This window comes from Chelonia mydas, chromosome 4 (assembly GCF_015237465.2).
Source record: "Chelonia mydas isolate rCheMyd1 chromosome 4, rCheMyd1.pri.v2, whole genome shotgun sequence".
Taxonomy (NCBI): Eukaryota; Metazoa; Chordata; order Testudines; family Cheloniidae; genus Chelonia; species Chelonia mydas.
Window position 1 is genome coordinate 45526239 of NC_057852.1, and position 13775 is coordinate 45540013.

Consider the following 13775-nt stretch of genomic DNA (forward strand, 5'->3'; position numbering starts at 1 on the left):
CCCACCCAATTCCAGTCCCCCATATTATCAGATGTGTAAATACCAACAAAGGTTTTCAAGAAAATGGATTTTATGACAGTGACAGTTCTTGGGGTAACCAGGCCTGAGAGTTCCCTTGTTACCTACCTGCCTTCAGGGTGAGGGAGCCTTGCTTGTGCTTAACTGGGTGTCAACTCCCTGACACCATTAGCCTATTAGTTCCCAAGCACTCTCCTCCAGTCTGGCTAGCCCTTACTTTGCCTTGCAGATTAAAAATAGGTGGGACTCAGGGACTGGGGTACTTTGAAGCATTCCCTGCCCCATATCCACTGAACGCTCTCAGAAATACCAGATCTGCTATCTCTAAATGTATAGTGTACACACCAGCTTGTCTGACTCAACTCAGGATCAGCATCTTGCTTAATATCACAGTACTTACTCTGATTTTCACTGTAAATATATCTGTTTTATTATCAAAGATTCAATATTCAAGTGATTGTGAGTAAGAATATCGGAAACAAATGATTACTTATAAAACAAAATCATCACGTTTTCTAGAGATGAAACTTAACTAACCTTCTGTCCAAAAATGTTTATCTCACCCACAAAGTCCTCTGTAGCATTTCAACCAAGATTGTCTAGAGCTCCTGTTTTTCATGAATGTAAACACACTGCCATTAAATTCCTAGGTGCAGGATGATGGGGTATCTTCTTCTCTCAAAGCTTGTTTGTTTTCCTTGTGTGCTGCTTCCATGTTGACTTCATATCTTTGCTAACTTCTGATTTTGTATGTAAATGTGTATCAATTATGTTAGCTTACAATACTTAATTTACATCTGCCAGAGAGAGAGAGCGAGCTGTTTCTTACCTCCTGGTCAAGTGAAAACCTGTGGTTCACCCCTGCCTTGATACAGACTTTAAAATCACATTTTCAGTATTTAAACATAACTCCTTATATAGTATTTGTACATACATTTCACAGTGATATTAGTGACCATTGTCACCCCAGTTTTTATTTAAGACCTCACATGATATTGTTTGGTGAACCAGAGAATACATATATACATACCAGAATCAAGATATTTTGTAACCCAGTTAGCAGCAAGGGGTTCTCGGGTCAGTGTGTCACAAAGTGAGTCCCAAAAAATGAGCTGCAGTCTACCAGTGGATCATGACCCTGCAGAAGTTCAAATTCATACAAGTTCATATTGTACAGAATTAGTTATCTCTCTGTCCCTGTATGTCTCTTTGTGAGTTTGTCTCATCTCTCAATTCTTGTGACTGTCTGCCTATCGTTCGTACACCCACACCATTTTGTATTTGCTTCCATATAATAAACAGATGTGCTGGAATTGTCTATACAATTCATTAACTGGCTTTTTTAAAGGAAAACTGAGGTTTAATTGCTGTAACAATTACAAGTTTTCAAACTGGCTTTCCAATTCAGTTGCACATATCTGCATGCTAAGAATTGAGATTACAGTATACAGACACATTGCACAAAGACAGTTGGGGGATTCATAGAACAATTTCTGTGCTAAGTACAATGCTGCACTTCCAAACACCTCCTAATTTCACACCTTATAACATCGGTCAAGTGAAATAATAAAGATGAGGGTTGGAAATAATGCTGCTGCTCAAAGTATCATGGAGATCATGATATGCAAATGGTCATATTTGCTTTTTTATCTGGCAAGTTTGTTTCCAGTGGGGTAAATTAGGAAAAATGATTGCAGATACATTTTTGCCTATGTTGCAACTGTTGCACAGGTAGAAGCCTCAATTGCTTAAAAATATCTGATGAAAATAGCAGTTTTTAGTTTTGCACTTTGTTTAATGTTAAACAAATAATTGTGATTAAAAAAAAATATCCATCTACCAGTGTAGATTGTAGTGCTTTGATTACAGTGGATGTAGAATACTGGGCCTTTAGGTGTAATGTGACCTAGATTAGTTTATTAAATACTAATAAGTTAATGTCCATGTTTAAATTTAGTTATGTAGTTTTGCTTTTGTGATTATGTATTAACCTCACTGAGTATTGTAATCCCATTTTGTGCTGTTAAGGATCACTGTACCAGTGGAAAAGTTGCCGTAGGAAGGTTTTGTTTGTTTGTTTGTGGGTTTTTTTTTTAACATAAAACTACGAGACTACAGAATGAAAATGCAGAAAGTGCAACTTGAAAAGTAATTTCATGGGCTGTAGTATTTTGATGATAAATTCTTGGATATCAAAGGGAAAAAGACAGTTTTCTGCTCCTAATTTTGTCCTTAGAAAGTGATTGTATTGAATTTGTTGTGGGATAACTATATAGCTTAGTTCCTATTTTCCTAAAGAAATGAAAAATCTTTGTCAGCTAGCTTTATTTCGTTCTTCCAGCATTCAAACCAATGGGATGAGGCCTTCTGAATTTACTTCTCCATGGGTGGATGGGGCAAGCAACAAAGCTTTTGTCATATAATGGCCCACTTAATTTCGATAGTCCTCCTGGATGGGTAGGGGGAGCCACTCTTCCTGTCTGCGCTCACAAGTTCAGAGCAAGTATTTTTACAATTATACAACAAATTTATTTTCTACCTTGTAGCATGGGAAACAGACATTACAACTAAGATTAATGCATGCAGCAACTTACAAGCATTTCATAGAGACTAAACACATTCTTACAAGTTGAACAATATTAACGTATAGGTGAGCTGGTCTGGTTTCCATACGAATTTGTCATTGCTCAGCTGATGTCTACAGACTTTGCAAGAGCTGGCACCTGGTTTACCAGCATCACACTGTGAGTGAGCATGAAGCCCGCAGGCAAGCACATTTGCTTCTGCTCTGGTTTGGAATCGAACATTGTGTTAAGGTAGAGTTTGGCTTACCCTAATTGCAGGGGTCAGCACCACCATGTTGCGTGGTGGACACTTGACAAAATTACCCTATTTAGTGATGGACATTGTAGGGGTTATGTCATTCAGTCATTCAATGTTTTTTGAAAAATTACCATGGGACCTCAAAATTTTTACCACGGACACTTGTGTCTGTGTATGGACACGTTGCTGACCCCTGCCCTGTTGTCAGCTCAGCTGCCTTATTTTCTCTATCACCATAATCTGGTGCAGAATTGTGACTTGTGTGGTGAAGATTCCTTTTTCTGCAAGGTTCTTCCAAACTCTTTCCTCCCTTTTGGGGAGCAGGAATTACTCAGATGCACAGATCTTTTCCAGTACCTTTTAGCATAGGCAGAACCTTGGTGTCAATGAAAAGAACAATCAGTCAGTGAGAATACAACATATTTCCTAAATGTTTAAAAGGAACTAAACTCCATCAATAATAAACAGTCTTGAATGCATCTGCAGTTTCAGCTTCTTAGTCCTGGATTAAGGCAGGATTTACCCCTTTGGGCAGTCGCAGATTCTTAATTACAGTGCTCCATTTGGGCTTAATGTGTCTCTGCAGTGGCAGCACATACCCTCTCCTGCAGCTTGCACAGTCCCTTCTCAAATGGCAAGTGTGTAGTGTGTACTATATATATGTAAGGTTTTCATCAGAATTCAAATACAATCTACTTAAGGTGTTCTAGTTTAGGAATCCCTTGTCCAATTCACTTCAAATTTTGCAGAGTCCCAAATCTAACCTCCAGTCTTAAAATAAAGATTATTTTTAGTGGATTTTTGAGGAAAGGATGGTAATTGAACCTATTATGGAAACACAATTGCAGTCTTAACTATGAAGTGTCTACTGGGACTCCACAATATTTGTTACTTGTTTCTTTCTCTGTCTTTTGTCTTCGGCACAAGGTAGCTGTTTAAATGACTGCTTATCTCAACGTACTGCTGTTTCCTAATACTGTGCTCATTTCATTGTCCTGCAAGACCAAATAAAGAAAAGAGTTTGTAATTCTCCCTGATGCTACATTAAATTTTTCTGAGCTGAATATGCTTGAAATACCTAAATTGTTTTAAAACTAAACCAAGCTCAACAAATAACTTACTCTTGTTCATGCATGACGGAAAACTATACACCTAATTATGAATCCTTTGTTGCTGTTCTGCTCAACCATATGTTAAGATTTAAAGCTTTAAATCTCTAAATCTCTCTAAACTGAGCTCTCACTATAGAGAAAGGAAGAGTTGTGCAAAGTTACACACACTTTGTAAATTATTTGCAAAAATATGCGGGCTGATCACACACTACTACTTGAGGCAAAATTCCCAGTGCCCAGATAAGAAGCACTGGATCAGGCACTATGTTTTTGCAGCAAACTGTGTTTCATTATGAAGCCTTCATTAATTAAGGGATAATGTTTGTGGGTGAGGAATAAACAAGGCAATAAATGGTTTCTCAAACTACCCGTTCCCCTCCCCTTCGGACAGAGTTCAGAATAAACTGCATACGATGGTAAGCCTTCAGAAGCCTTGTCCAAACTAACCTTTTTACATCTTATGTCTGACTCTTGCTACCTCTAGTTCAGCTCTACCAGTGGTGGCAGTAGTGGGAGTACTGTGCAGATAGGGCACCTGTGGCCAGGGCCATCCCTAGATCAAATGGCATCCCAGGTGAGGAGTATCTTTGGTGCCCCTTCCTCCATTTGTTAAATTTTTGAATTCCTTGTTTTTTATTGCATTTGTAGCCCATTTCACAACTTTGATGCGTTATTTGCATACATGATTTATCCCTGTCATACAAGAAAATAAACCTGCACACTAGGATCTGTAAATATGTATTTAGTCATGCCATATATAAGCAAATAAAAAAAGTTTCCTCTAAGCTTATAGAAACCTTTTAATTTTAAGAATAACTAAAATGTACTAACATCAGGAAATTGAACTGTGCACCAACATTGTGTGGACCAGTATTAAACAGTGTTACAATACGTGACAGCCTTAAAATGTTAACCCTAGTCCTTTAGTTCCAAAGGTCGTTTTTCTCGCCTTTGCCCTTGCAAATTGAAGCATGCCGTCAGATCAAAGACTGGCCAATGGCATTTTCAAGTGATAAAATAGCAAGCAATTTCAGTCTCTCATTGGCCATCATCAACTAAAGATGTGTTTTAATGAGCCTGAGCTTCAAAAAGCTGCACTCACCACTCATGACTGTGACCGTCAGCGTGAGCAGAATTCTCAAAGCTATCCACACATTAGGAAAAGTGTCCTTTAGCGCTGCATCATCAGGTCTAAGTGACAGTAAAGGTAGCCTGTTAGTCTCTCATGAGATCAATCATCTAAATTTAAAGATATCATGTAATCAACCAAATAGACTTGGTTTCTCATGTTAGCAACTTGGGATAGTTTTTCCAATGCTTATTGATCAAATGAACAAACACTAGAAATATATCCATGCAAAAGTTAAAGTTGAGGTTTCAACTCTCAAGTTTGGAAATTTATTATTAGTGGTGAATTTTTCTTCAGTGTCTAGTGCAAGCAAATCAGGAATTGTTTGTCATGCAGTTAATGGGGCTGCAGTCTTTCCCCCACTGGCATTTTCTTGATACTACAAAGATGGCACATTACAGTACACAACTTCTCCCATGCCCTCATATTTTTATCCATGGATGGTTTGTGGGCTATGTCCATTTTGGTTTCTTAGCAAAATAAAAAATATAGTGAAGATGCTTGTGAAAGTTCCAGTCTCCCATACGGTTGACCTATGATGCCCTCTCCTTCTCTCCCCACCCAATTCCTTTAAAAAGCTCCCTGCTTTTTATTCCTCCAAGTTGTTTGTCTATGCAGCCAAATTCTTCTAGTTCCACTGAATGAAGGACAGTACCTCTTGAAGGGTCTCTTCTTAGGTAAGGATTCCAATGAAAAATTTGTAGTGAGGTGTCTTGAGCTGAAGTTATTTGTTCTGACAGGGAAGGTAACTGTTGCATACTTTGTGTTCAGTACAGCACTTGAAGTAATCCCTCCTATTACTTGCTTTCTTCACTGTTTCAGATTCTGGCCAGGTAATTTTAAAGACTGTGACTATCCAATCAACATTTTATTGTGAAGTTGACTAAGCCTATCTTGCTACATATGTAAAATGAATTGTGTTCTCAGTCCAGTTCTTCATAGGCAGTTATCCACAACATAAAACAACCTAGTGGATGCTCTTGCTGGCTGTCTCAGCAGAAAGGACAAATACTGAGTGAATATGTGAACTGAAACTATCCTTTTATCCTATAAGCTATCTTTCCAGGTCAGAAATCAGGCCCCCTGTTAGAGTTGTGTGAAGAAGCTTACTCTAAATTTATTCAGGCTGTACCTGGTCTGTGGACAAACAGAGTTAGTTCTCCAGAGCTGTCAGTTTGGCACCTTTCACAAACACTAAATTCACTAAAACAATGAGGAGTACTTGTGGCACCTTAGAGACTAACACATTTATTTGGGCATAAGCTTTTGTGGGCTAAAACCTACTTCGTCAGATGTGTGGAATGGAAAATACAGTAGAAAGATATATATATATAAATACACACACACATAGTACATGAAATGATGGGAGTTGCCTTACCAATTCTAACAAGACAATTCAATTAAAGTGGGCTATATTCAATAGGAGGAAAAATCACTTCTGTAGTGGTAATTAGGGTGGTTACCTGTTTCAAACAGTTGACAAGAAGGTGTGAGTAACAGTAGGGGGAAAATTAGCATGGAGAAATTAGTTTTTAGTTCTTGTAGTGACGCATCCACTCCGTCTTTATTCAGTCCTAATTTGATGGTGTCCAGTTTGCAAATTAATTCCAGTTCTGCAGTTTCTCATTGGAGTCTGTTTTTGAAGTTTTTTTTTGTTGAAGAATTGCCACTTTTAAGTCTGTTATTGAGTGTCCAGGGAGGTTGAAGTGTTCTCCAACTGGTTTTTGAATGTTATAATTCTTGACGTCTGATTTGAGTCCATTTAATCTTTTGCATAGAGACTTGGCCAATGTACATGGCAGAGGGGCATTGCTGGCACATGATGGCATATATCGCATTGACAGAGACAAACACCTACAGGATCTCTATCAAGAGTTCTTAAAACTACACGTGCTGAAGTGAAGAAACAGATGGACAGAGCCAGAAGGGTACCAGAAGTCATCTACTACATACAGACCCAACAAAGAATGTAACAGATGCCATTAGCCGTCACCTTCAGCCCCCAACTAAAACCTCTTCAGTGCATCATCAAGGATCTACAACCAATCCTGAAGGACGATCCCTCACTCTCACAGACCTTGGGAGACAGACCAGTCCTCGCTTACAGACAGCCCCCCAACCTGAAGCAAATACTCACCAGCAACTACACACCACACAACAAAAACACTAACCCAGGAACCTATCCCTACAACAAACCACGTTGCCAACTCTGTCCGCATATCCATTCAAGGGACACTGTCATAGGACCTAACCACATCACACCATCAGGGGCTTGTTCACCTGCACATCTACCAATGTGATATAGCCATCATGTGCCAGCAATGCCCCTCTGTCATGTAGATTGGCCAAACCGGACAGTCTCTACGCAAAAGCATGAATGGACGTAAATCAGATGTCAAGAATTGTAACATCCAGAAACCAGTTGGAGAACACTTCAACATGTGAACACATAGCAAATACAGATGACAAGACCAAACAAACTTTTAAAAAGCTTCTCAGAATATGAACATGTTCAGGACATAGTGCTCTCATTTTTTAATAATGGTTTATGACACTACAATATTGGTTTAAAATATTTTATTATTACAATAGCTAATTTTTCAGGTTTGATATTTCAGCCATTACACATTGTATCAAGTTGAAACTCTTCTTTTCAGGGCAGTTTCCTTAGGTTCTTGTCATATTCTTTAAATCCTGTCAATTTCAGCATAATTCTCCAAATTTTATCATGCAGTTTGAACAGACAAATGGAGCACTTATGACTGTATCTAAAGTGGTTTATCGCTGCTTTTATTTTCAACATCTTGATTTTCATTTGACTCTGGAGAATTTCAGTGATACAAAAGGTTCAGAAGATATGACCTATGAGGAAAGGGTTATAAAAATGGGGCATGTTTAGTCTTGAGAAAAGAAGACTGGGGTGGGGTGGCGGGGGACATGACAAGTCTTCAAATATGTTAACGGCTGTTACAAAGAAGATGGTGATCAATTTTTCATCATGTCCACTGAAGGTAGTAATCTGGTAAAGAAGTAATCTGGTTAACCTGCAGCAAGAGAGATTTAGGTTAGATATTAGGAAAAACTTACAAGCTATGAGGATAGTTGAGCACTAGAATAGGTTTCTAAGGAGAGGCTGTGGCATCCCCATCATAGGAGGTTTATAAGAACAGGTTAGACACATATCTGTCAGGGATGATGTGGGTATACATGGTACCACTTCAGCCCAGTGTGATGGACTAGATTGTCTTTTGAGGTCCCTTCTAGCCCTATGTTTCTATGATTCACAAAACTCACTTTTCAGGATTTGATCATGTTGGTTCGTCTGTATTATAACAGGCCAAAGCTTGGCATACATGGAGTTGCCAATGCTCATCTGATTTTTTTTCATACCAAAAATGGTTTATTCTTAAAAGCTAGAGCTCTGTACATCACAATTTAAGGAAAAATAATTCTACTTTTATCCTTAAAGCTAATTTGCTGGCAAATTCTAATCCTGTTTCTAATCTGCTTTGATTGAATACTCTATTTTGTCAGCTTTTCCAAAACTTTTAATGGAGTTTAAAAGCAGCTGACAATTCTGACAGTAGGTAACAGAAATTTTGATCTAGACGATCCATACTGTATTTTTTGCATTTTTAACATGCTGATTTTCAGTCTGCTCCAGACCCAGATCTTTGAAATGGGTGAGTGTTTCTAATGGCAGAATTTCCATGAGTTCAGGTTAATGTAGGTATCAGACAGTTCATATATTCAGTTGGCCTCTACCTAACAAGGTATGCAAAGCTCCCTCCCCAGTCCTCACGTAATCCATATCCTCCAACCTGCCCTTAGCTATTCCTCCTACTCCTCTACCTCCATTTCTAATTATGCCATCACTGTGGTATATAGGCACCATCCTGAGATGTTGCTTTCTTGAGGGAGGCACAGTGGTTCACCATACCCTGCTGTGTTAATCTCCTCTTTGGGGGCTGACTGCTTGGCCAAGATATTAACAAACAGAAGAATTAGTCAAGCACTAAAATCACTCCTTGATTTTCCTAGTGCTGCAAGCCCTCTAGCCCTAAGTCACCCTCTTCCACCCACACAGATCCACCATGCTTTTCAAATGACCTGTGATAGAAAAAGTGAGAAAACACACATAGTGTTGGTGGAAAATCTGGTGTTGTTTTATAAACAGACACAAGGAGTTCCTGCAAATCTATGCTACTGCAATGAGGGTAGTAAAGAGATCATACTTCTCTTTGGCCATGCCCCACAGAATGTGGCTGGACTGTAGATTGCTTCCTAAACCCTAAGTGCCTCCACTCAACCTCAAAAACCAGTACCATTTGCTGTGAGGATTTATCCTCTTACTTGACCGAGAAGATCACCCACATCTGAGATGCCCTGGCAGGGCACCAAGAATAATAAAGCAAAGACAAGGGAGGAAACACAATGCCTTCCTTGCAAGAATGTGGCTCATTCACATAAGAAAGCCATGGAAGCATTGATTGCAGTTGAGACCACTATCTGTGACTTTGCCCTTCCTAGATGCTAAAAGAGTAGAGAACACACAGACTAACAGATTAACACCTTCTTTTGATTGGAGCATCTACCACACCCTAAAGCAAGCAGTAGTCCAACCAATGAAGCCATTGTTGTTTGATGGAGCCTTCTGAAACTACTGTCTGGTGCCAATCTCCTTTTTTCTAAGCAAGCTAATCAAGAAGATAGCGAAATAACTGTCTCCAGCACTACTTGTCACTTTACAAGTAGATCCTTGTAAAACAGGCTTCAGGCCATGGCATGTGTTGCTTTGGATAACCACTACCTGTCTATGCACAAGGGAAGTACATCCATGCCCAACATACCTTCATGGTGAAGAGATTTCTGATCTTAGAGGGTTCTTTAATCTAGCAGACAAAGGCATAAAAACAGCCAGTGCCTGGAAGTTGAAGCTAGACAAATTTGGGCTAGAAATAAATGCACATTTTAAAGTGAGAGCAATTAATGATTGGAACAGTTCACCTAGGGATGTGGTGGATTCTCCTTCACTTGAAGTCTTTAAATCAAGATTGGTTGTATTTCTAAAAGATATGCTTTAGCTCAACTACAAGTTACTGACTTGATGCATGAATCGTGTGGTGAAATTCTATGGCTGTGCTATGCAGGAGGTCAGACCAGATGATTATAGTGGTCCTTTCTAGCTTTAAAGTCCGTGCATGCTGCTGGGCCTCTCTGAGGTACTTGATATAGTTGATCTTCAAATATTCCTCTCCGACCCCCAAAAAGCTGCAGGGATGGAGGGAATCATCCTGGACTTACCTTGGAACTAAATGCAAAACTCCTCTAATTTATTCAGTGCGCGCTCTCATGCTCACTTGCTCTCCGTCTCGTACGTGCACACACACACACAAACACATGCACAAAGCACAAATCAAGCTATTTCCCCCACAGGCAGTGAATGGAAAAAAAAAGAAATACTGTACTATGATTACTATTTTTATTCTTAAATATTTGGGATACGCTCAGATTCTGTAGTAATGGGGACTCTATTAGCACTTAGCTAGATATTCCAAGCGGTCTTACATGTTTAGGGAGCTGGGTGAGAGACCTGCTACCAAAGTGCATTTGGATTTTTGGTTCATTTTATTTTTTATGTAACTGGCCAGCTCACTCCCTTGTTCAGGAGCAACAGTATCCAGTAATTCCTCTCTGTGTTCCCAACCATCTGACCCTTCATAGTTTATAAAGCACTTACACCCCACTGTCAACTGCATGATTGGGAAATCCTTAATAATGGGCTACATTATGTTGTCTATCTCTGCCTTTGCACGGGCAGCCCTTGGAAGTAAGTGTCTCACCCTCTTGCTCTTGGGGAGGTAGTAATATATTACTGGCCTGACCGGAAGCACATTGCTACTATCTCATGTCTGTCTCAGCTGTTATGTTTATAAGAAGCACATGGGATCTTTTTCAGGGAAAAAGGCAATAAGCCACATTTATTGAAAATACAACAGTTAGCATATACATTCAATTACACAACACACACACACACCAGTCCTGCAGATGGTCTTTATAGGTACCAGTCTGTCGTAGCTTGAGTCAATCTAATGGCCAGTTAGATTGAGCACAAGTGAAGAGCTGGGCTCTGTCGGTCACAATCCGGTGCTCTGAAGCTTTGCAGGACTGAACCCAGAGTTTCATGGCAAAACACCCCATCTTTATAGTTGTAAATTCCCATTCCCAAATTCCCTTATAGCAAATACTGTAATGAAATCTTATCCTAAAACAAAAGGTGACCATAATCAGCCATAAGGACTATTTTGGTCTATTCCTGCCTTGAAATCAAAAAGGGTGGTTGGCAGGATGAAATCAAATCATACATTAATACATTTAATACGTACTACATTATTATAACCATCAATCATTATAACCTCTAATACAGACAGAAGGGCTGGGCCGGTGGCTAGCCTTCCTGAGCCCACGGTTCACCCACCACTCATGAAACAAAGTATATCACCCTTCCTGGAGTCTAAACTTAACTTTAACAGGCTAAAATCCTTGTCTTAAGTAGTTTATTTTACCTAAACCAATCTCCCAGCATCTCCAAACAAAGTAGCTGGGATCCCCTTTCATGAATGCAAAAATCACTGTCTTTTTTGCTTCCTCAATGAAGGACGAAGGTGTGTCTTTTTGCCTTTATATTCCCCAAAGTCATTGTTTTATCCTAGGAGTTAGAATGATCCCTGTGGTGTATCCCCTGGTGTGCTGGCTTCATGTTGACTTTGTATGCAAATGAGTTCCTATTGTGTTGGCTTACAATGCTTATTTTACATGTGAACCAAGGCAGACAGGTGACTATACATTCCTATGTCTGGCAAAACCTGCTTGTCATCCCTGCCTGGGTCACAGACCCAAAAACACATTTTCAGTATGTACACACAACTCCTTAAATCTCATTTGTACATACATCTCACAATGATGATGAAGATCAGAATCATATAAATCTATATTAGGGATGACACATGACTCTTTTTGGATAAATACCATGAAAGCAGTATGTTTGGTGTAGTGAGTTTGTCTGACCTGATAGGAGTTTCTGTTTAGTACAGTGAACTCTGTCAGTTGGCATTGAGAGGCTCTTAGGGTAACAATGTCCCTCCTTCATTATCTTGATAAAGATAATTGATTCTCTTTCCTTAACAGTTCCTGCTCTCGAGACAGTGACCTCTGGTTCAATGCACTTGGCTTGTGACACCAGTAATCATCGCTGTAAGGATATATGTTGATGAAGATAAGGTAAGCACACTTTTTTTAAAATTCTAATCCATATGTTATAGTGGAATAAAAAATATATATATAATATATAGCTTCATAATCAGGTCATGGTTGAAGAAACAGAGTTACCTGCTTTTCACAAAGCAGACTTTCTCCTGCAAACAGTGTGAATCAAAGATGGTTCTGATGTCACCACTCCACTGAATTCTGGAATGCCTTCTGAAAAGAGAAATAACAATATAGTATCAAAGTGTGCTGTAGTGCCTGCTTAATCTGCTAATGCAATGTCAGTTCATTGTCTTTTTTAAAAAAAAAGTATTTGTAGCATTAAAGGAAATTGTGTGGATGCAGTAAAAGGAGACAATCTGCTAGATTTTGAGTTACCTCTCATGCTGTGTCAGCAATTTTGTGCCAGAAATAATTGTGGGTGTATTTTATAGCACTTAGGCATCTAACTGCCTGGTTGCACCTGCAATAGTGATGTGCTGCCAATGTTTTAACAAAGGACTCTCTGAATAACTGTTTCTCTGGGAGAGAGTGAGGAATCTTTACAATTGAGTTTCCAAATAAACAAAAAACCCTTTGTTCTGACTGTAGCCAAGCAAGAAGGCAAGAAAATTTCGCAAACAAACTTATCTTAAGTTGCCCCCTGCTAGAAATGATTATAATTTATTCTTGAAATGTACAAAAAGCATACTGATAACACAGCCCAGTCTCTAGCTTTTGTCGTTTGAATTTGGGGGTTGCAGTGAAGACCTTGTGAGAGGGAGGGGCAGCAGAGGATCTTCTGGAAAGTTTTTCTTCTTCAAAATATCTGCTACTGTATTTGGAACAATCCAGTTAATTCCTAAGACAAACATTATTTTTGTAAATCCCAGCATCTGCATAAACTACAAAAACTGTTTGGCCATCTCTTGTCATGTCACTTCCTTCTTTAGATCCCTCTTCTGTCTCCCTGTTTTCTACCAGATCAAATTAAGGTCTTTCAAGTTTTGCTTTTCATAAGTCTGCCCCTCCCTACTTGACTGCTCTTGTCTCTCATTATATAACTCCCTTTTCCTATGACACCTACAAGAAACTGGCCAACTAATAAAGGCTAGATTGAAAAAAGCGTTTTCAAAATATATTGATTCTGTTCTATAGAGGTTCTTATACTGCTCTCATCATCATAGTACCTGAGTGCCTTCCTGTAGTACATTAAGTGACATGACTAATGTCTGTCACACATTTATTCTCTTATCCTCCCCATCCAGGAGAAGACATGTACAGCGTAGTGTTTTTGTTTTGGAATTTTTTATATATTATACATGTTGCTACATGTTTGTTAGCATCAAAATCAAAGGATGGTGCCTTACAATAGAGTAGAAAATGGTGAGGTTTGTGATGGTCCTTAGTTCCTGTGGAAGTTCATTCCATAGACTTGGACCAGCCCT

The 13775-nt window shown here is 39.1% G+C and overlaps 1 protein-coding gene and 1 long non-coding RNA gene across 2 annotated transcripts in view; one reads left to right on the plus strand and one right to left on the minus strand.

Moving 5' to 3' along the window:
* Positions 1–7663: 7663 nt before the first annotated feature.
* The window catches only part of LOC119566095, a 29542-nt gene continuing 23430 nt past the window's right edge, over positions 7664–13775 (minus strand). Inside the window, exons 2-3 of the long non-coding RNA XR_005225124.2 lie at positions 12472–12561; positions 7664–8126 (exon numbers count right to left, since the gene is read on the minus strand). This is a non-coding gene — a long non-coding RNA (uncharacterized LOC119566095). The remainder of the gene's footprint in view (positions 8127–12471; positions 12562–13775) is intronic.
* Positions 12346–13775, plus strand: part of JADE1 (jade family PHD finger 1) — a 99210-nt gene continuing 97780 nt past the window's right edge. Inside the window, exon 1 of the mRNA XM_043545560.1 lies at positions 12346–12363. The gene's annotated coding sequence lies outside the window, so the exon portion shown is untranslated. The remainder of the gene's footprint in view (positions 12364–13775) is intronic.